Source organism: Lepisosteus platostomus, chromosome 5, assembly GCF_059453375.1.
Source record: "Lepisosteus platostomus isolate fLepPlt1 chromosome 5, fLepPlt1.hap1, whole genome shotgun sequence".
Classification (NCBI taxonomy): Eukaryota; Metazoa; Chordata; class Actinopteri; order Semionotiformes; family Lepisosteidae; genus Lepisosteus; species Lepisosteus platostomus.
Genome location: NC_142615.1, coordinates 24062425 through 24080583, shown reverse-complemented (window position 1 = coordinate 24080583; position 18159 = coordinate 24062425). Strand labels below are relative to the sequence as shown.

The 18159-nt window shown below is 52.1% G+C and overlaps 19 non-coding genes across 19 annotated transcripts; 12 read left to right on the top strand and 7 right to left on the bottom strand.

Annotated features, from left to right (window-relative positions):
* The first annotated feature begins 237 nt into the window (after nt 1-237).
* On the top strand, nt 238-310 carry trnav-cac (transfer RNA valine (anticodon CAC)). Its single transcript has one exon. It is a non-coding gene; the product is annotated as a tRNA-Val (tRNA).
* A 621-nt stretch (nt 311-931) lies between these two features.
* trnad-guc (transfer RNA aspartic acid (anticodon GUC)) lies at nt 932-1003 on the bottom strand. Its single transcript has one exon. It is a non-coding gene; the product is annotated as a tRNA-Asp (tRNA).
* A 1022-nt stretch (nt 1004-2025) lies between these two features.
* Nucleotides 2026-2098, top strand: trnaf-gaa (transfer RNA phenylalanine (anticodon GAA)). Its single transcript has one exon. It is a non-coding gene; the product is annotated as a tRNA-Phe (tRNA).
* A 109-nt stretch (nt 2099-2207) lies between these two features.
* On the top strand, nt 2208-2280 carry trnav-aac (transfer RNA valine (anticodon AAC)). Its single transcript has one exon. It is a non-coding gene; the product is annotated as a tRNA-Val (tRNA).
* A 574-nt stretch (nt 2281-2854) lies between these two features.
* Nucleotides 2855-2926, bottom strand: trnah-gug (transfer RNA histidin (anticodon GUG)). Its single transcript has one exon. It is a non-coding gene; the product is annotated as a tRNA-His (tRNA).
* Nucleotides 2927-3612: 686 nt separating this feature from the next.
* Nucleotides 3613-3685, top strand: trnav-cac (transfer RNA valine (anticodon CAC)). Its single transcript has one exon. It is a non-coding gene; the product is annotated as a tRNA-Val (tRNA).
* Nucleotides 3686-4306: 621 nt separating this feature from the next.
* On the bottom strand, nt 4307-4378 carry trnad-guc (transfer RNA aspartic acid (anticodon GUC)). Its single transcript has one exon. It is a non-coding gene; the product is annotated as a tRNA-Asp (tRNA).
* Nucleotides 4379-5400: 1022 nt separating this feature from the next.
* On the top strand, nt 5401-5473 carry trnaf-gaa (transfer RNA phenylalanine (anticodon GAA)). The gene has a single exon. It is a non-coding gene; the product is annotated as a tRNA-Phe (tRNA).
* Nucleotides 5474-5582: 109 nt separating this feature from the next.
* On the top strand, nt 5583-5655 carry trnav-aac (transfer RNA valine (anticodon AAC)). The gene has a single exon. It is a non-coding gene; the product is annotated as a tRNA-Val (tRNA).
* Nucleotides 5656-6229: 574 nt separating this feature from the next.
* Nucleotides 6230-6301, bottom strand: trnah-gug (transfer RNA histidin (anticodon GUG)). Its single transcript has one exon. It is a non-coding gene; the product is annotated as a tRNA-His (tRNA).
* A 695-nt stretch (nt 6302-6996) lies between these two features.
* trnav-cac (transfer RNA valine (anticodon CAC)) lies at nt 6997-7069 on the top strand. Its single transcript has one exon. It is a non-coding gene; the product is annotated as a tRNA-Val (tRNA).
* Nucleotides 7070-7690: 621 nt separating this feature from the next.
* Nucleotides 7691-7762, bottom strand: trnad-guc (transfer RNA aspartic acid (anticodon GUC)). The gene has a single exon. It is a non-coding gene; the product is annotated as a tRNA-Asp (tRNA).
* A 1022-nt stretch (nt 7763-8784) lies between these two features.
* Nucleotides 8785-8857, top strand: trnaf-gaa (transfer RNA phenylalanine (anticodon GAA)). The gene has a single exon. It is a non-coding gene; the product is annotated as a tRNA-Phe (tRNA).
* A 109-nt stretch (nt 8858-8966) lies between these two features.
* trnav-aac (transfer RNA valine (anticodon AAC)) lies at nt 8967-9039 on the top strand. Its single transcript has one exon. It is a non-coding gene; the product is annotated as a tRNA-Val (tRNA).
* Nucleotides 9040-9613: 574 nt separating this feature from the next.
* Nucleotides 9614-9685, bottom strand: trnah-gug (transfer RNA histidin (anticodon GUG)). The gene has a single exon. It is a non-coding gene; the product is annotated as a tRNA-His (tRNA).
* A 695-nt stretch (nt 9686-10380) lies between these two features.
* trnav-cac (transfer RNA valine (anticodon CAC)) lies at nt 10381-10453 on the top strand. The gene has a single exon. It is a non-coding gene; the product is annotated as a tRNA-Val (tRNA).
* Nucleotides 10454-11074: 621 nt separating this feature from the next.
* Nucleotides 11075-11146, bottom strand: trnad-guc (transfer RNA aspartic acid (anticodon GUC)). The gene has a single exon. It is a non-coding gene; the product is annotated as a tRNA-Asp (tRNA).
* A 1022-nt stretch (nt 11147-12168) lies between these two features.
* trnaf-gaa (transfer RNA phenylalanine (anticodon GAA)) lies at nt 12169-12241 on the top strand. Its single transcript has one exon. It is a non-coding gene; the product is annotated as a tRNA-Phe (tRNA).
* Nucleotides 12242-12350: 109 nt separating this feature from the next.
* trnav-aac (transfer RNA valine (anticodon AAC)) lies at nt 12351-12423 on the top strand. Its single transcript has one exon. It is a non-coding gene; the product is annotated as a tRNA-Val (tRNA).
* The last annotated feature ends 5736 nt before the right edge of the window (nt 12424-18159 follow it).

The window sequence follows — 18159 nt, the reverse complement described above, 5'->3', positions numbered from 1 at the left end:
AGATGATATTTGCACTTTCTGGAGAGGCGATTTTCTCCACTTCAGTAGCCCGATTTCGTCGATTGCGTGGAGAGGGCTGTAGAATGTGGCGCCGCCTTTCCTGCTCCGTCCATGAAAAGGCGTGCTGGTCTCTGGAGAGAGAGCACGGTCCATCAGCGCACTCCAATAAAGGCACTGGAAGCAGCTGAATCGCATTGGCGAAGCTCAGCGCTGGGCCGCTGGGCACATCTTACCACCGTTTCCGTAGTGTAGTGGTTATCACGTTCGCCTCACACGCGAAAGGTCCCCGGTTCGAAACCGGGCGGAAACAGACATCTTTTGTCGCCAGGCACAAAAGGGGATTGGGGATTCGCCTAGCGCTGTGATCGAACAGACCCACTGGACCCACCTCTTAGTGTGGCGGGATCTGCACAGTGCATGTCACGGCGCATCCTGCTTTCACTTCAAGGCGCGTCCTGATGTACCCCAGTCTCCCGCGTGACAGGTGGGGACAGGTGACAGGTCCTATACTAACGAGGAAGACATCGCTCTCTCCGACCCCCGGCATCGTGTCCCGACCCACCGTGCTGGAAGCCGACGCGTGCTGTGATCCCTTTACGGAGCAGAAATGACAACCGAGGAGCCGAGAGATCATTTCAGCATTTCGCGTCTGAACGGAAAACACAAACGACCAACTCGGCATGACTTGCCTTTGACGCTTCTCAAAGCGTTCTTTGTGCATCGAACAGACCCACTCACCTCTTAGTGTGGCGGGATCTGCACAGTGCATGTCGCAGCGCTTCCTGCTTTCACTTCAATGTGCTTCCTGATGTCGAGTCGTGTGCCGTGCAGAGGCTCTGAAAGCGAGAGCAATGAAAAGGTGCACGACGCTGTGAAAGAAAACAGAGAAGTGAAAGGCAGTCATTTCTCTAAGGAGGTGAAAGAAAAGCTACTCCCCGTCGGGGAATCGAACCCCGGTCTCCCGCGTGACAGGCGGGGATACTTGCCACTATACTAACGAGGAAGACATCGCTCTCTCCAACCCCCGGCATCGTGTCCCGACCCAGCATGCTGGAAGCCGACGCGTGCTGTGATCCCTTTACGGAGCAGAAATGACAACCGAGGAGCCGAGAGATCATTTCAGCATTTCGCGTCTGAACGGAAAACACAAACGACCAACTCGGAATGACTTGCCTTTGACGCTTCTCAAAGCGTTCTTTGTGCACGACGACTGCGCCGCCTAGCAGATACAAATGGGTTGTACAACTTTGAACTAGCAAATGGAAGAGGGCTAAGCCCCCTCTCTTTTAGCCCAGGTTCGATCTGTCTCCCAGTATCACCAGGGCGCACACACACACACCCGTGCCGTTGAAGTGCTCTGCTTCATTTCTAAGGGCAACTCAACATTCACTCCTACCCCGAGTGCAGAAAAGACAGCATCCACAGCAACAACAGCTCAGGTCTCTGCACAGGAGCTAAGCTGCCCTCATCTCCTCTGCTCTGCGGCTCCTGCGGAGTGGAGTCCTGCCTGGAGCCGTGTTTGCAGGCGGCGGCTCCCCGCGCCCTGTCTGTGCGTCGTGTCCAAGAGCTCCTGGGAGGAAGAGAGAGCCCTCCCACTCGGGGGCTTTTCCACGGTCTGTGTGAGGAGGGGCGGGTGTGTCCAGTAGCTTATCGAGCGGAAGCCTGGGGCGGCGGAGAGCTGTGATCGTGCAGACATTGAGGTGTCACCTCTTTGTCTGCTTTCCCGCCCCCCCTCCGCCCAAGCTCTGCTCCAAAGTAGCCCGGCAACCCCTCACACCTGCACGTGTCACAACCTAAGGTGCGGTCATGAGACACCCATGGGGTGTCGTTCTGTTCTTGCTAATTGTTTCCTGCCCGTCGCAGGCAGGAGTCCATGCGAGGAAGATGCGCTGGACAGAGCTCAGAGGGCGCAGCTGGGTGGCTTTCCTTCTGAGTGACGTTCCTGCAACACTCTCCCGCTACTCTTGGTGCGCTCATGCCACAACACAGGAAGGCTGGAGCAGGTGGCTGTGGGCTTTGCGCACCGCCGAAATAGCTCAGTTGGGAGAGCGTTAGACTGAAGATCTCAAGGTCCCTGGTTCGATCCCGGGTTTCGGCATTTTGTTTCATCGCGCCCTTTGTTCCTCTCTCCAGCGCCCCCTGCCTAAAGTGACGCGTCCCTTTCTCAGCCCGAAACGCAAGCGAGACACCAGCAGCGGTCCCTGCAGGTTTCCGTAGTGTAGCGGCTATCACGTTCGCCTAACACGCGAAAGGTCCCCGGTTCGAGACCGGGCGGAAACAGCCTCGTTTTGCACGCTCCTGTACTTCACAGAGGTCTTGAGCGACCGGTCATTTGTTCCCAATGTATTTCCGGTGCCTTCGTGCACTCTTGTACCAAACGCACGTTCCTTCTGTACGCGGAGCCGGTCATTTGCAATTGGGCTGTGCCGACAGACCAGGACGAGCTCTGTCGGCTCAAAAGCAGCGCAGGACCTGCAAGAACAACAGAAAGATTAGCATCCAGCGGGGGCCTCTTAGTGAGCCCAAGAGCTCATCAAGAATCGGCTCCAGCAACAGGGCTGGGCGCATTGTTCCATTCTCCGCCCACTCTCGGTGTAAACAAGTCCCTCCTGGTCTCTGCTTGAAATGCACTTTCCTGCGTTTGCTTTGGTGTAACTGGCTTCCCCTGCATGGGCGAATGTGAAGAAGATCCTTAGTAAGTCATTGAAGAAAACCGAGAAGAGGTCGGAGTGGCCTGTGTCGTTCATCAACGATCCAGTCAGGCAGTACTCCTCTGTAAAGCGCCGTTCGTTCACATCGATTGGCTTTTTTTTGCCTTCATTCGTGCGAGTAGTAAAAGCAGACGCCCCTATTCTGCCGTGACCCGGATTCGAACCGGGGTTGTTGCGGCCACAACGCAAAGTACTGACCACTATACGATCACAGCGAGTTACCGAGACACACGCGGCAGGGCGGAAAGGGCTGTGCTCTCTTCGTGTGACATAATTCGGAAAAGTCCTGACGTTGCATTTCAACTGAGCCCCAGTATACATCGACCCTTCGACACTCTGTGTGACAACTCTCTTGCGTGTTTTCTCATATTTATGTAGTTTGCTTGCATGATGCCGGGAACAGCATGGTTGTTCGCTGCCATATAGTCTAGCGGTTAGGGTTCCTGGTTTTCACCCAGGCGGTTCGACTCGGTTTTGCCTCCTGCTTTCCAAAAGATCAGCACCGTGTACGAAAGAGCCGCATTAAAACTACTCGAACGTGCGAGAAGAGGGGGCGCTTGTTTCCAACCGAAACTTCTCGCGTGTGAGACGAGCTGATCATCGCTGTGGGAGGGTTACTCTGGTAGACAGGGCTGACCTTCGGCAATAGGATTTATAGTCTCCAAGATGATATTTGCACTTTCTGGAGAGGCGATTTTCTCCACTTCAGTAGCCCGATTTCGTCGATTGCGTGGAGAGGGCTGTAGAATGTGGCGCCGCCTTTCCTGCTCCGTCCATGAAAAGGCGTGCTGGTCTCTGGAGAGAGAGCACGGTCCATCAGCGCACTCCAATAAAGGCACTGGAAGCAGCTGAATCGCATTGGCGAAGCTCAGCGCTGGGCCGCTGGGCACGTCTTACCACCGTTTCCGTAGTGTAGTGGTTATCACGTTCGCCTCACACGCGAAAGGTCCCCGGTTCGAAACCGGGCGGAAACAGACATCTTTTGTCGCCAGGCACAAAAGGGGATTGGGGATTCGCCTAGCGCTGTGATCGAACAGACCCACTGGACCCACCTCTTAGTGTGGCGGGATCTGCACAGTGCATGTCACGGCGCATCCTGCTTTCACTTCAAGGCGCGTCCTGATGTACCCCAGTCTCCCGCGTGACAGGTGGGGACAGGTGACAGGTCCTATACTAACGAGGAAGACATCGCTCTCTCCGACCCCCGGCATCGTGTCCCGACCCACCGTGCTGGAAGCCGACGCGTGCTGTGATCCCTTTACGGAGCAGAAATGACAACCGAGGAGCCGAGAGATCATTTCAGCATTTCGCGTCTGAACGGAAAACACAAACGACCAACTCGGCATGACTTGCCTTTGACGCTTCTCAAAGCGTTCTTTGTGCATCGAACAGACCCACTCACCTCTTAGTGTGGCGGGATCTGCACAATGCATGTCGCAGCGCTTCCTGCTTTCACTTCAATGTGCTTCCTGATGTCGAGTCGTGTGCCGTGCGGAGGCTCTGAAAGCGAGAGCAATGAAAAGGTGCACGACGCTGTGAAAGAAAACAGAGAAGTGAAAGGCAGTCATTTCTCTAAGGAGGTGAAAGAAAAGCTACTCCCCGTCGGGGAATCGAACCCCGGTCTCCCGCGTGACAGGCGGGGATACTTGCCACTATACTAACGAGGAAGACATCGCTCTCTCCAACCCCCGGCATCGTGTCCCGACCCAGCATGCTGGAAGCCGACGCGTGCTGTGATCCCTTTACGGAGCAGAAATGACAACCGAGGAGCCGAGAGATCATTTCAGCATTTCGCGTCTGAACGGAAAACACAAACGACCAACTCGGAATGACTTGCCTTTGACGCTTCTCAAAGCGTTCTTTGTGCACGACGACTGCGCCGCCTAGCAGATACAAATGGGTTGTACAACTTTGAACTAGCAAATGGAAGAGGGCTAAGCCCCCTCTCTTTTAGCCCAGGTTCGATCTGTCTCCCAGTATCACCAGGGCGCACACACACACACCCGTGCCGTTGAAGTGCTCTGCTTCATTTCTAAGGGCAACTCAACATTCACTCCTACCCCGAGTGCAGAAAAGACAGCATCCACAGCAACAACAGCTCAGGTCTCTGCACAGGAGCTAAGCTGCCCTCATCTCCTCTGCTCTGCGGCTCCTGCGGAGTGGAGTCCTGCCTGGAGCCGTGTTTGCAGGCGGCGGCTCCCCGCGCCCTGTCTGTGCGTCGTGTCCAAGAGCTCCTGGGAGGAAGAGAGAGCCCTCCCACTCGGGGGCTTTTCCACGGTCTGTGTGAGGAGGGGCGGGTGTGTCCAGTAGCTTATCGAGCGGAAGCCTGGGGCGGCGGAGAGCTGTGATCGTGCAGACATTGAGGTGTCACCTCTTTGTCTGCTTTCCCGCCCCCCCTCCGCCCAAGCTCTGCTCCAAAGTAGCCCGGCAACCCCTCACACCTGCACGTGTCACAACCTAAGGTGCGGTCATGAGACACCCATGGGGTGTCGTTCTGTTCTTGCTAATTGTTTCCTGCCCGTCGCAGGCAGGAGTCCATGCGAGGAAGATGCGCTGGACAGAGCTCAGAGGGCGCAGCTGGGTGGCTTTCCTTCTGAGTGACGTTCCTGCAACACTCTCCCGCTACTCTTGGTGCGCTCATGCCACAACACAGGAAGGCTGGAGCAGGTGGCTGTGGGCTTTGCGCACCGCCGAAATAGCTCAGTTGGGAGAGCGTTAGACTGAAGATCTCAAGGTCCCTGGTTCGATCCCGGGTTTCGGCATTTTGTTTCATCGCGCCCTTTGTTCCTCTCTCCAGCGCCCCCTGCCTAAAGTGACGCGTCCCTTTCTCAGCCCGAAACGCAAGCGAGACACCAGCAGCGGTCCCTGCAGGTTTCCGTAGTGTAGCGGCTATCACGTTCGCCTAACACGCGAAAGGTCCCCGGTTCGAGACCGGGCGGAAACAGCCTCGTTTTGCACGCTCCTGTACTTCACAGAGGTCTTGAGCGACCGGTCATTTGTTCCCAATGTATTTCCGGTGCCTTCGTGCACTCTTGTACCAAACGCACGTTCCTTCTGTACGCGGAGCCGGTCATTTGCAATTGGGCTGTGCCGACAGACCAGGACGAGCTCTGTCGGCTCAAAAGCAGCGCAGGACCTGCAAGAACAACAGAAAGATTAGCATCCAGCGGGGGCCTCTTAGTGAGCCCAAGAGCTCATCAAGAATCGGCTCCAGCAACAGGGCTGGGCGCATTGTTCCATTCTCCGCCCACTCTCGGTGTAAACAAGTCCCTCCTGGTCTCTGCTTGAAATGCACTTTCCTGCGTTTGCTTTGGTGTAACTGGCTTCCCCTGCATGGGCGAATGTGAAGAAGATCCTTAGTAAGTCATTGAAGAAAACCGAGAAGAGGTCGGAGTGGCCTGTGTCGTTCATCAACGATCCAGTCAGGCAGTACTCCTCTGTAAAGCGCCGTTCGTTCACATCGATTGGCTTTTTTTTGCCTTCATTCGTGCGAGTAGTAAAAGCAGACGCCCCTATTCTGCCGTGACCCGGATTCGAACCGGGGTTGTTGCGGCCACAACGCAAAGTACTGACCACTATACGATCACAGCGAGTTACCGAGACACACGCGGCAGGGCGGAAAGGGCTGTGCTCTCTTCGTGTGACATAATTCGGAAAAGTCCTGACGTTGCATTTCAACTGAGCCCCAGTATACATCGACCCTTCGACACTCTGTGTGACAACTCTCTTGCGTGTTTTCTCATATTTATGTAGTTTGCTTGCATGATGCCGGGAACAGCATGGTTGTTCGCTGCCATATAGTCTAGCGGTTAGGGTTCCTGGTTTTCACCCAGGCGGTTCGACTCGGTTTTGCCTCCTGCTTTCCAAAAGATCAGCACCGTGTACGAAAGAGCCGCATTAAAACTACTCGAACGTGCAAAACGTGCGAGAAGAGGGGGCGCTTGTTTCCAACCGAAACTTCTCGCGTGTGAGACGAGCTGATCATCGCTGTGGGAGGGTTACTCTGGTAGACAGGGCTGACCTTCGGCAATAGGATTTATAGTCTCCAAGATGATATTTGCACTTTCTGGAGAGGCGATTTTCTCCACTTCAGTAGCCCGATTTCGTCGATTGCGTGGAGAGGGCTGTAGAATGTGGCGCCGCCTTTCCTGCTCCGTCCATGAAAAGGCGTGCTGGTCTCTGGAGAGAGAGCACGGTCCATCAGCGCACTCCAATAAAGGCACTGGAAGCAGCTGAATCGCATTGGCGAAGCTCAGCGCTGGGCCGCTGGGCACGTCTTACCACCGTTTCCGTAGTGTAGTGGTTATCACGTTCGCCTCACACGCGAAAGGTCCCCGGTTCGAAACCGGGCGGAAACAGACATCTTTTGTCGCCAGGCACAAAAGGGGATTGGGGATTCGCCTAGCGCTGTGATCGAACAGACCCACTGGACCCACCTCTTAGTGTGGCGGGATCTGCACAGTGCATGTCACGGCGCATCCTGCTTTCACTTCAAGGCGCGTCCTGATGTACCCCAGTCTCCCGCGTGACAGGTGGGGACAGGTGACAGGTCCTATACTAACGAGGAAGACATCGCTCTCTCCGACCCCCGGCATCGTGTCCCGACCCACCGTGCTGGAAGCCGACGCGTGCTGTGATCCCTTTACGGAGCAGAAATGACAACCGAGGAGCCGAGAGATCATTTCAGCATTTCGCGTCTGAACGGAAAACACAAACGACCAACTCGGCATGACTTGCCTTTGACGCTTCTCAAAGCGTTCTTTGTGCATCGAACAGACCCACTCACCTCTTAGTGTGGCGGGATCTGCACAGTGCATGTCGCAGCGCTTCCTGCTTTCACTTCAATGTGCTTCCTGATGTCGAGTCGTGTGCCGTGCGGAGGCTCTGAAAGCGAGAGCAATGAAAAGGTGCACGACGCTGTGAAAGAAAACAGAGAAGTGAAAGGCAGTCATTTCTCTAAGGAGGTGAAAGAAAAGCTACTCCCCGTCGGGGAATCGAACCCCGGTCTCCCGCGTGACAGGCGGGGATACTTGCCACTATACTAACGAGGAAGACATCGCTCTCTCCAACCCCCGGCATCGTGTCCCGACCCAGCATGCTGGAAGCCGACGCGTGCTGTGATCCCTTTACGGAGCAGAAATGACAACCGAGGAGCCGAGAGATCATTTCAGCATTTCGCGTCTGAACGGAAAACACAAACGACCAACTCGGAATGACTTGCCTTTGACGCTTCTCAAAGCGTTCTTTGTGCACGACGACTGCGCCGCCTAGCAGATACAAATGGGTTGTACAACTTTGAACTAGCAAATGGAAGAGGGCTAAGCCCCCTCTCTTTTAGCCCAGGTTCGATCTGTCTCCCAGTATCACCAGGGCGCACACACACACACCCGTGCCGTTGAAGTGCTCTGCTTCATTTCTAAGGGCAACTCAACATTCACTCCTACCCCGAGTGCAGAAAAGACAGCATCCACAGCAACAACAGCTCAGGTCTCTGCACAGGAGCTAAGCTGCCCTCATCTCCTCTGCTCTGCGGCTCCTGCGGAGTGGAGTCCTGCCTGGAGCCGTGTTTGCAGGCGGCGGCTCCCCGCGCCCTGTCTGTGCGTCGTGTCCAAGAGCTCCTGGGAGGAAGAGAGAGCCCTCCCACTCGGGGGCTTTTCCACGGTCTGTGTGAGGAGGGGCGGGTGTGTCCAGTAGCTTATCGAGCGGAAGCCTGGGGCGGCGGAGAGCTGTGATCGTGCAGACATTGAGGTGTCACCTCTTTGTCTGCTTTCCCGCCCCCCCTCCGCCCAAGCTCTGCTCCAAAGTAGCCCGGCAACCCCTCACACCTGCACGTGTCACAACCTAAGGTGCGGTCATGAGACACCCATGGGGTGTCGTTCTGTTCTTGCTAATTGTTTCCTGCCCGTCGCAGGCAGGAGTCCATGCGAGGAAGATGCGCTGGACAGAGCTCAGAGGGCGCAGCTGGGTGGCTTTCCTTCTGAGTGACGTTCCTGCAACACTCTCCCGCTACTCTTGGTGCGCTCATGCCACAACACAGGAAGGCTGGAGCAGGTGGCTGTGGGCTTTGCGCACCGCCGAAATAGCTCAGTTGGGAGAGCGTTAGACTGAAGATCTAAAGGTCCCTGGTTCGATCCCGGGTTTCGGCATTTTGTTTCATCGCGCCCTTTGTTCCTCTCTCCAGCGCCCCCTGCCTAAAGTGACGCGTCCCTTTCTCAGCCCGAAACGCAAGCGAGACACCAGCAGCGGTCCCTGCAGGTTTCCGTAGTGTAGCGGCTATCACGTTCGCCTAACACGCGAAAGGTCCCCGGTTCGAGACCGGGCGGAAACAGCCTCGTTTTGCACGCTCCTGTACTTCACAGAGGTCTTGAGCGACCGGTCATTTGTTCCCAATGTATTTCCGGTGCCTTCGTGCACTCTTGTACCAAATGCACGTTCCTTCTGTACGCGGAGCCGGTCATTTGCAATTGGGCTGTGCCGACAGACCAGGACGAGCTCTGTCGGCTCAAAAGCAGCGCAGGACCTGCAAGAACAACAGAAAGATTAGCATCCAGCGGGGGCCTCTTAGTGAGCCCAAGAGCTCATCAAGAATCGGCTCCAGCAACAGGGCTGGGCGCATTGTTCCATTCTCCGCCCACTCTCGGTGTAAACAAGTCCCTCCTGGTCTCTGCTTGAAATGCACTTTCCTGCGTTTGCTTTGGTGTAACTGGCTTCCCCTGCATGGGCGAATGTGAAGAAGATCCTTAGTAAGTCATTGAAGAAAACCGAGAAGAGGTCGGAGTGGCCTGTGTCGTTCATCAACGATCCAGTCAGGCAGTACTCCTCTGTAAAGCGCCGTTCGTTCACATCGATTGGCTTTTTTTTGCCTTCATTCGTGCGAGTAGTAAAAGCAGACGCCCCTATTCTGCCGTGACCCGGATTCGAACCGGGGTTGTTGCGGCCACAACGCAAAGTACTGACCACTATACGATCACAGCGAGTTACCGAGACACACGCGGCAGGGCGGAAAGGGCTGTGCTCTCTTCGTGTGACATAATTCGGAAAAGTCCTGACGTTGCATTTCAACTGAGCCCCAGTATACATCGACCCTTCGACACTCTGTGTGACAACTCTCTTGCGTGTTTTCTCATATTTATGTAGTTTGCTTGCATGATGCCGGGAACAGCATGGTTGTTCGCTGCCATATAGTCTAGCGGTTAGGGTTCCTGGTTTTCACCCAGGCGGTTCGACTCGGTTTTGCCTCCTGCTTTCCAAAAGATCAGCACCGTGTACGAAAGAGCCGCATTAAAACTACTCGAACGTGCAAAACGTGCGAGAAGAGGGGGCGCTTGTTTCCAACCGAAACTTCTCGCGTGTGAGACGAGCTGATCATCGCTGTGGGAGGGTTACTCTGGTAGACAGGGCTGACCTTCGGCAATAGGATTTATAGTCTCCAAGATGATATTTGCACTTTCTGGAGAGGCGATTTTCTCCACTTCAGTAGCCCGATTTCGTCGATTGCGTGGAGAGGGCTGTAGAATGTGGCGCCGCCTTTCCTGCTCCGTCCATGAAAAGGCGTGCTGGTCTCTGGAGAGAGAGCACGGTCCATCAGCGCACTCCAATAAAGGCACTGGAAGCAGCTGAATCGCATTGGCGAAGCTCAGCGCTGGGCCGCTGGGCACGTCTTACCACCGTTTCCGTAGTGTAGTGGTTATCACGTTCGCCTCACACGCGAAAGGTCCCCGGTTCGAAACCGGGCGGAAACAGACATCTTTTGTCGCCAGGCACAAAAGGGGATTGGGGATTCGCCTAGCGCTGTGATCGAACAGACCCACTGGACCCACCTCTTAGTGTGGCGGGATCTGCACAGTGCATGTCACGGCGCATCCTGCTTTCACTTCAAGGCGCGTCCTGATGTACCCCAGTCTCCCGCGTGACAGGTGGGGACAGGTGACAGGTCCTATACTAACGAGGAAGACATCGCTCTCTCCGACCCCCGGCATCGTGTCCCGACCCACCGTGCTGGAAGCCGGCGCGTGCTGTGATCCCTTTACGGAGCAGAAATGACAACCGAGGAGCCGAGAGATCATTTCAGCATTTCGCGTCTGAACGGAAAACACAAACGACCAACTCGGCATGACTTGCCTTTGACGCTTCTCAAAGCGTTCTTTGTGCATCGAACAGACCCACTCACCTCTTAGTGTGGCGGGATCTGCACAGTGCATGTCGCAGCGCTTCCTGCTTTCACTTCAATGTGCTTCCTGATGTCGAGTCGTGTGCCGTGCGGAGGCTCTGAAAGCGAGAGCAATGAAAAGGTGCACGACGCTGTGAAAGAAAACAGAGAAGTGAAAGGCAGTCATTTCTCTAAGGAGGTGAAAGAAAAGCTACTCCCCGTCGGGGAATCGAACCCCGGTCTCCCGCGTGACAGGCGGGGATACTTGCCACTATACTAACGAGGAAGACATCGCTCTCTCCAACCCCCGGCATCGTGTCCCGACCCAGCATGCTGGAAGCCGACGCGTGCTGTGATCCCTTTACGGAGCAGAAATGACAACCGAGGAGCCGAGAGATCATTTCAGCATTTCGCGTCTGAACGGAAAACACAAACGACCAACTCGGAATGACTTGCCTTTGACGCTTCTCAAAGCGTTCTTTGTGCACGACGACTGCGCCGCCTAGCAGATACAAATGGGTTGTACAACTTTGAACTAGCAAATGGAAGAGGGCTAAGCCCCCTCTCTTTTAGCCCAGGTTCGATCTGTCTCCCAGTATCACCAGGGCGCACACACACACACCCGTGCCGTTGAAGTGCTCTGCTTCATTTCTAAGGGCAACTCAACATTCACTCCTACCCCGAGTGCAGAAAAGACAGCATCCACAGCAACAACAGCTCAGGTCTCTGCACAGGAGCTAAGCTGCCCTCATCTCCTCTGCTCTGCGGCTCCTGCGGAGTGGAGTCCTGCCTGGAGCCGTGTTTGCAGGCGGCGGCTCCCCGCGCCCTGTCTGTGCGTCGTGTCCAAGAGCTCCTGGGAGGAAGAGAGAGCCCTCCCACTCGGGGGCTTTTCCACGGTCTGTGTGAGGAGGGGCGGGTGTGTCCAGTAGCTTATCGAGCGGAAGCCTGGGGCGGCGGAGAGCTGTGATCGTGCAGACATTGAGGTGTCACCTCTTTGTCTGCTTTCCCGCCCCCCCTCCGCCCAAGCTCTGCTCCAAAGTAGCCCGGCAACCCCTCACACCTGCACGTGTCACAACCTAAGGTGCGGTCATGAGACACCCATGGGGTGTCGTTCTGTTCTTGCTAATTGTTTCCTGCCCGTCGCAGGCAGGAGTCCATGCGAGGAAGATGCGCTGGACAGAGCTCAGAGGGCGCAGCTGGGTGGCTTTCCTTCTGAGTGACGTTCCTGCAACACTCTCCCGCTACTCTTGGTGCGCTCATGCCACAACACAGGAAGGCTGGAGCAGATGGCTGTGGGCTTTGCGCACCGCCGAAATAGCTCAGTTGGGAGAGCGTTAGACTGAAGATCTAAAGGTCCCTGGTTCGATCCCGGGTTTCGGCATTTTGTTTCATCGCGCCCTTTGTTCCTCTCTCCAGCGCCCCCTGCCTAAAGTGACGCGTCCCTTTCTCAGCCCGAAACGCAAGCGAGACACCAGCAGCGGTCCCTGCAGGTTTCCGTAGTGTAGCGGCTATCACGTTCGCCTAACACGCGAAAGGTCCCCGGTTCGAGACCGGGCGGAAACAGCCTCGTTTTGCACGCTCCTGTACTTCACAGAGGTCTTGAGCGACCGGTCATTTGTTCCCAACCGGGGTAAAGTTAGCTCGAAGTTCGAAAACGATTTTGGCACGCCTGTAGCGCTTTCACGAAACCTCTTAGAATTGCGAGAATGCTTGTTTTGTGTATAAAATACATTGTGGATGCTTTCTCAGCCTTTACTTTTTCGTTTTTATGACATTTTTTTGACCAAGCACGAATATTCTTTTGTCCATATCTTCGCAATGGAAGCACAGAACGCCGTCAAACCAAATGCATTTTAAAGACCACGACTTGTGGATATTTCCACACTCTTTACATCAAACTATCAGTGAGCTAATTATCTTTTTTTAAACCTCCGGTTTTTCATCGATGCGTAATTACGCACGAACTGGAACCCGGGGGACCGCTGTGTGCACACGTTCACAACGCGAGAAATACTGTTCAAATCGCTTCGTGCGAAAAACCCGTATATGACCATAGGAAGCAGAACAGCGCAGTCTCCCATTACCCAGACTGTAAGCACGGGAATAAAGCTTTGTTTGACTTCTGAAACCCTTCCTTTACGTCCTGTTTTCATTCAGGTAAGGGTCAACTATATTGAAAATTCTACTGACAGCAGGAAGATTAAAATATTCTTTACTCAGCATCTTATTAAAAACAGCTCCCATGATGTTCAAACCGATTTTTTACACAGAACACTGACACAGCTTTGCATTCTGAATCTCTTTTTCTCATGCTTTTATTTAATATGGCACAATGCACTGGGATAGGGGTATTCTGTTCACAAACCAATAGCATTTAAACCACAGCACCCACAATGCTGCAAGTGTTTTGCACACTAAGCGGGTCCTCTGACTTTTCCCAGCTTTATTTTGGGTTGTGGAACCTTTCTTTATATTTTTAGGATTTTCTGAAGATAACACTACAGGTGGGATGGGTGGGTTGTCTTCATGGCTCAATAGCATTTCAAATACAGCACCCACACTGCTGAAACCAAGTGTTTTACACACCAGACAGGCCCCCGAACCTCATACAACCTTACTGTGGCTGTGGCCCCTGTCTTTATTTTGTAATGAGTTTCTGAAGATAACACTACAGGTAATACACTGGGACAGGTGGGTCGTCTTCATGGCTCAATAGCATTTCAAATACAGCACCCACTCTGCTGAAACCAAGTGTTTTACACACCAGACAGGCCCCCAAACCTCATACAACCTTACTGTAGCTGTGGCCCCTTTCTTTAATTTTTTATGATTTTCTGAAGATTACACTACAGGTAATACACTGGGACGGGTGGGTCGTCTTCATGGCTCAATAGCATTTCAAATACAGCACCCACTCTGCTGAAACTAAGTGGTTTACACACCAGACAGGCCCCCAAACCTCATACAACCTTACTGTGGCTGTGGCCCCTGTCTTTATTTTGTAATGAGTTTCTGAAGATAACACTACAGGTAATACACTGGGACAGGTGGGTCGTCTTCATGGCTCAATAGCATTTCAAATACAGCACCCACTCTGCTGAAACCAAGTGTTTTACACACCAGACAGGCCCCCAAACCTCATACAACCTTACTGTAGCTGTGGCCCCTTTCTTTAATTTTTTATGATTTTCTGAAGATTACACTACAGGTAATACACTGGGACGGGTGGGTCGTCTTCATGGCTCAATAGCATTTCAAATACAGCACCCACTCTGCTGAAACCAAGTGTTTTACACACCAGACAGGCCCCCAAACCTCATACAACCTTACTGTAGCTGTGGCCCCTTTCTTTAATTTTTTATGATTTTCTGAAGATTACACTACAGGTAATACACTGGGACGGGTGGGTCGTCTTCATGGCTCAATAGCATTTCAAATACAGCACCCACTCTGCTGAAACTAAGTGGTTTACACACCAGACAGGCCCCCAAACCTCATACAACCTTACTGTAGCTGTGGCCCCTTTCTTTAATTTTTTATGATTTTCTGAAGATTACACTACAGGTAATACACTGGGACGGGTGGGTCGTCTTCATGGCTCAATAGCATTTCAAATACAGCACCCACTCTGCTGAAACCAAGTGTTTTACACACCAGACAGGCCCCCGAACCTCATACAACCTTACTGTGGCTGTGGCCCCTGTCTTTATTTTGTAATGAGTTTCTGAAGATAACACTACAGGTAATACACTGGGACAGGTGGGTCGTCTTCATGGCTCAATAGCATTTCAAATACAGCACCCACTCTGCTGAAACCAAGTGTTTTACACACCAGACAGGCCCCCAAACCTCATACAACCTTACTGTAGCTGTGGCCCCTTTCTTTAATTTTTTATGATTTTCTGAAGATTACACTACAGGTAATACACTGGGACGGGTGGGTCGTCTTCATGGCTCAATAGCATTTCAAATACAGCACCCACTCTGCTGAAACCAAGTGTTTTACACACCAGACAGGCCCCCAAACCTCATACAACCTTACTGTAGCTGTGGCCCCTTTCTTTAATTTTTTATGATTTTCTGAAGATTACACTACAGGTAATACACTGGGACGGGTGGGTCGTCTTCATGGCTCAATAGCATTTCAAATACAGCACCCACTCTGCTGAAACCAAGTGTTTTACACACCAGACAGGCCCCCGAACCTCATACAACCTTACTGTGGCTGTGGCCCCTGTCTTTATTTTGTAATGAGTTTCTGAAGATAACACTACAGGTAATACACTGGGACAGGTGGGTCGTCTTCATGGCTCAATAGCATTTCAAATACAGCACCCACTCTGCTGAAACCAAGTGTTTTACACACCAGACAGGCCCCCAAACCTCATACAACCTTACTGTAGCTGTGGCCCCTTTCTTTAATTTTTTATGATTTTCTGAAGATTACACTACAGGTAATACACTGGGACGGGTGGGTCGTCTTCATGGCTCAATAGCATTTCAAATACAGCACCCACTCTGCTGAAACCAAGTGTTTTACACACCAGACAGGCCCCCAAACCTCATACAACCTTACTGTAGCTGTGGCCCCTTTCTTTAATTTTTTATGATTTTCTGAAGATTACACTACAGGTAATACACTGGGACGGGTGGGTCGTCTTCATGGCTCAATAGCATTTCAAATACAGCACCCACTCTGCTGAAACTAAGTGGTTTACACACCAGACAGGCCCCCAAACCTCATACAACCTTACTGTGGCTGTGGCCCCTGTCTTTATTTTGTAATGAGTTTCTGAAGATAACACTACAGGTAATACACTGGGACAGGTGGGTCGTCTTCATGGCTCAATAGCATTTCAAATACAGCACCCAATCTGCTGAAACTAAGTGGTTTACACACCAGACAGGCCCCCAAACCTCATACAACCTTACTGTGGCTGTGGCCCCTGTCTTTATTTTGTAATGAGTTTCTGAAGATAACACTACAGGTAATACACTGGGACAGGTGGGTCGTCTTCATGGCTCAATAGCATTTCAAATACAGCACCCACTCTGCTGAAACCAAGTGTTTTACACACCAGACAGGCCCCCAAACCTCATACAACCTTACTGTAGCTGTGGCCCATTTCTTTAATTTTTTATGATTTTCTGAAGATTACACTACAGGTAATACACTGGGACGGGTGGGTCGTCTTCATGGCTCAATAGCATTTCAAATACAGCACCCACTCTGCTGAAACCAAGTGTTTTACACACCAGACAGGCCCCCAAACCTCATACAACCTTACTGTAGCTGTGGCCCCTTTCTTTAATTTTTTATGATTTTCTGAAGATTACACTACAGGTAATACACTGGGACGGGTGGGTCGTCTTCATGGCTCAATAGCATTTCAAATACAGCACCCACTCTGCTGAAACCAAGTGTTTTACACACCAGACAGGCCCCCGAACCTCATACAACCTTACTGTAGCTGTGGCCCCTGTCTTTATTTTGTAATGAGTTTCTGAAGATAACACTACAGGTAATACACTGGGACAGGTGGGTCGTCTTCATGGCTCAATAGCATTTCAAATACAGCACCCACTCTGCTGAAACCAAGTGTTTTACACACCAGACAGGCCCCCGAACCTCATACCACCTTACTGTGGCTGTGGCCCCTGTCTTTATTTTGTAATGAGTTTCTGAAGATAACACTACAGGTAATACACTGGGACAGGTGGGTCGTCTTCATGGCTCAATAGCATTTCAAATACAGCACCCACTCTGCTGAAACCAAGTGTTTTACACACCAGACAGGCCCCCAAACCTCATACAACCTTACTGTAGCTGTGGCCCCTTTCTTTAATTTTTTATGATTTTCTGAAGATTACACTACAGGTAATACACTGGGACGGGTGGGTCGTCTTCATGGCTCAATAGCATTTCAAATACAGCACCCACTCTGCTGAAACCAAGTGTTTTACACACCAGACAGGCCCCCGAACCTCATACAACCTTACTGTAGCTGTGGCCCCTGTCTTTATTTTGTAATGAGTTTCTGAAGATAACACTACAGGTAATACACTGGGACAGGTGGGTCGTCTTCATGGCTCAATAGCATTTCAAATACAGCACCCACTCTGCTGAAACCAAGTGTTTTACACACCAGACAGGCCCCCGAACCTCATACCACCTTACTGTGGCTGTGGCCCCTGTCTTTATTTTGTAATGAGTTTCTGAAGATAACACTACAGGTAATACACTGGGACAGGTGGGTCGTCTTCATGGCTCAATAGCATTTCAAATACAGCACCCACTCTGCTGAAACCAAGTGTTTTACACACCAGACAGGCCCCCAAACCTCATACAACCTTACTGTAGCTGTGGCCCCTTTCTTTAATTTTTTATGATTTTCTGAAGATTACACTACAGGTAATACACTGGGACGGGTGGGTCGTCTTCATGGCTCAATAGCATTTCAAATACAGCACCCACTCTGCTGAAACCAAGTGTTTTACACACCAGACAGGCCCCCAAACCTCATACAACCTTACTGTGGCTGTGGCTCCTTTCTTTATTTTGTAATGAGTTTCTGAAGATAACACTACAGGTAATACACTGGGACAGGTGGGTCGTCTTCATGGCTTCATGATTTTTTGACTGTAATCAAGTGTTGTGCATTTGTGCAAGTGTCAGGCCTCCTGACCTTTCACAGTCATGCTTTGTTGTGTGAAACTTTAATTCTCTTTTTAGGATTTTTTGAACATGGGAACTTCCACCGAGATGAATGAGGTGCTCTTCAATAGCTTTTTCATCTATACACACAAGCGTATGTAACCAAGACACTCAGAACCAACAGAATCAACGTGAAGTCATAGAAAAACAAGAATGCCCCCGAGACATCTGCACCCCCCTCTTGGACCACTCTGGTATCAACACCCCCAAACCAATCCATACCAGCTAACAAGACTCAGAATCGGTGCAACCCTCCAACCTGGACCAAGAGCAGGATGGGACAAGTACCTGCACCACACTACGCACCCCTCATCCAGACCAGCAGGACAGCCAGACAGCACCATCATGACACACATAATGAGATCACTTTCTGTCAGTATGTGTAACATTCTGGGCCTGGGCTCCTCTGTATTTTGGCTGAAGGGAGTTCAACAACATTATTAAACGGACTGACATCATAATCTGACAAGATACATTGTTTAGGGGAGACTTGTCCACCCACTGTCCCCCTGGTAACGTGAAGATCATTGTCCCTTGGCTTACCTAAACCAGAATCACTTGGGTCTCCGGGGCGGATCGGTGTA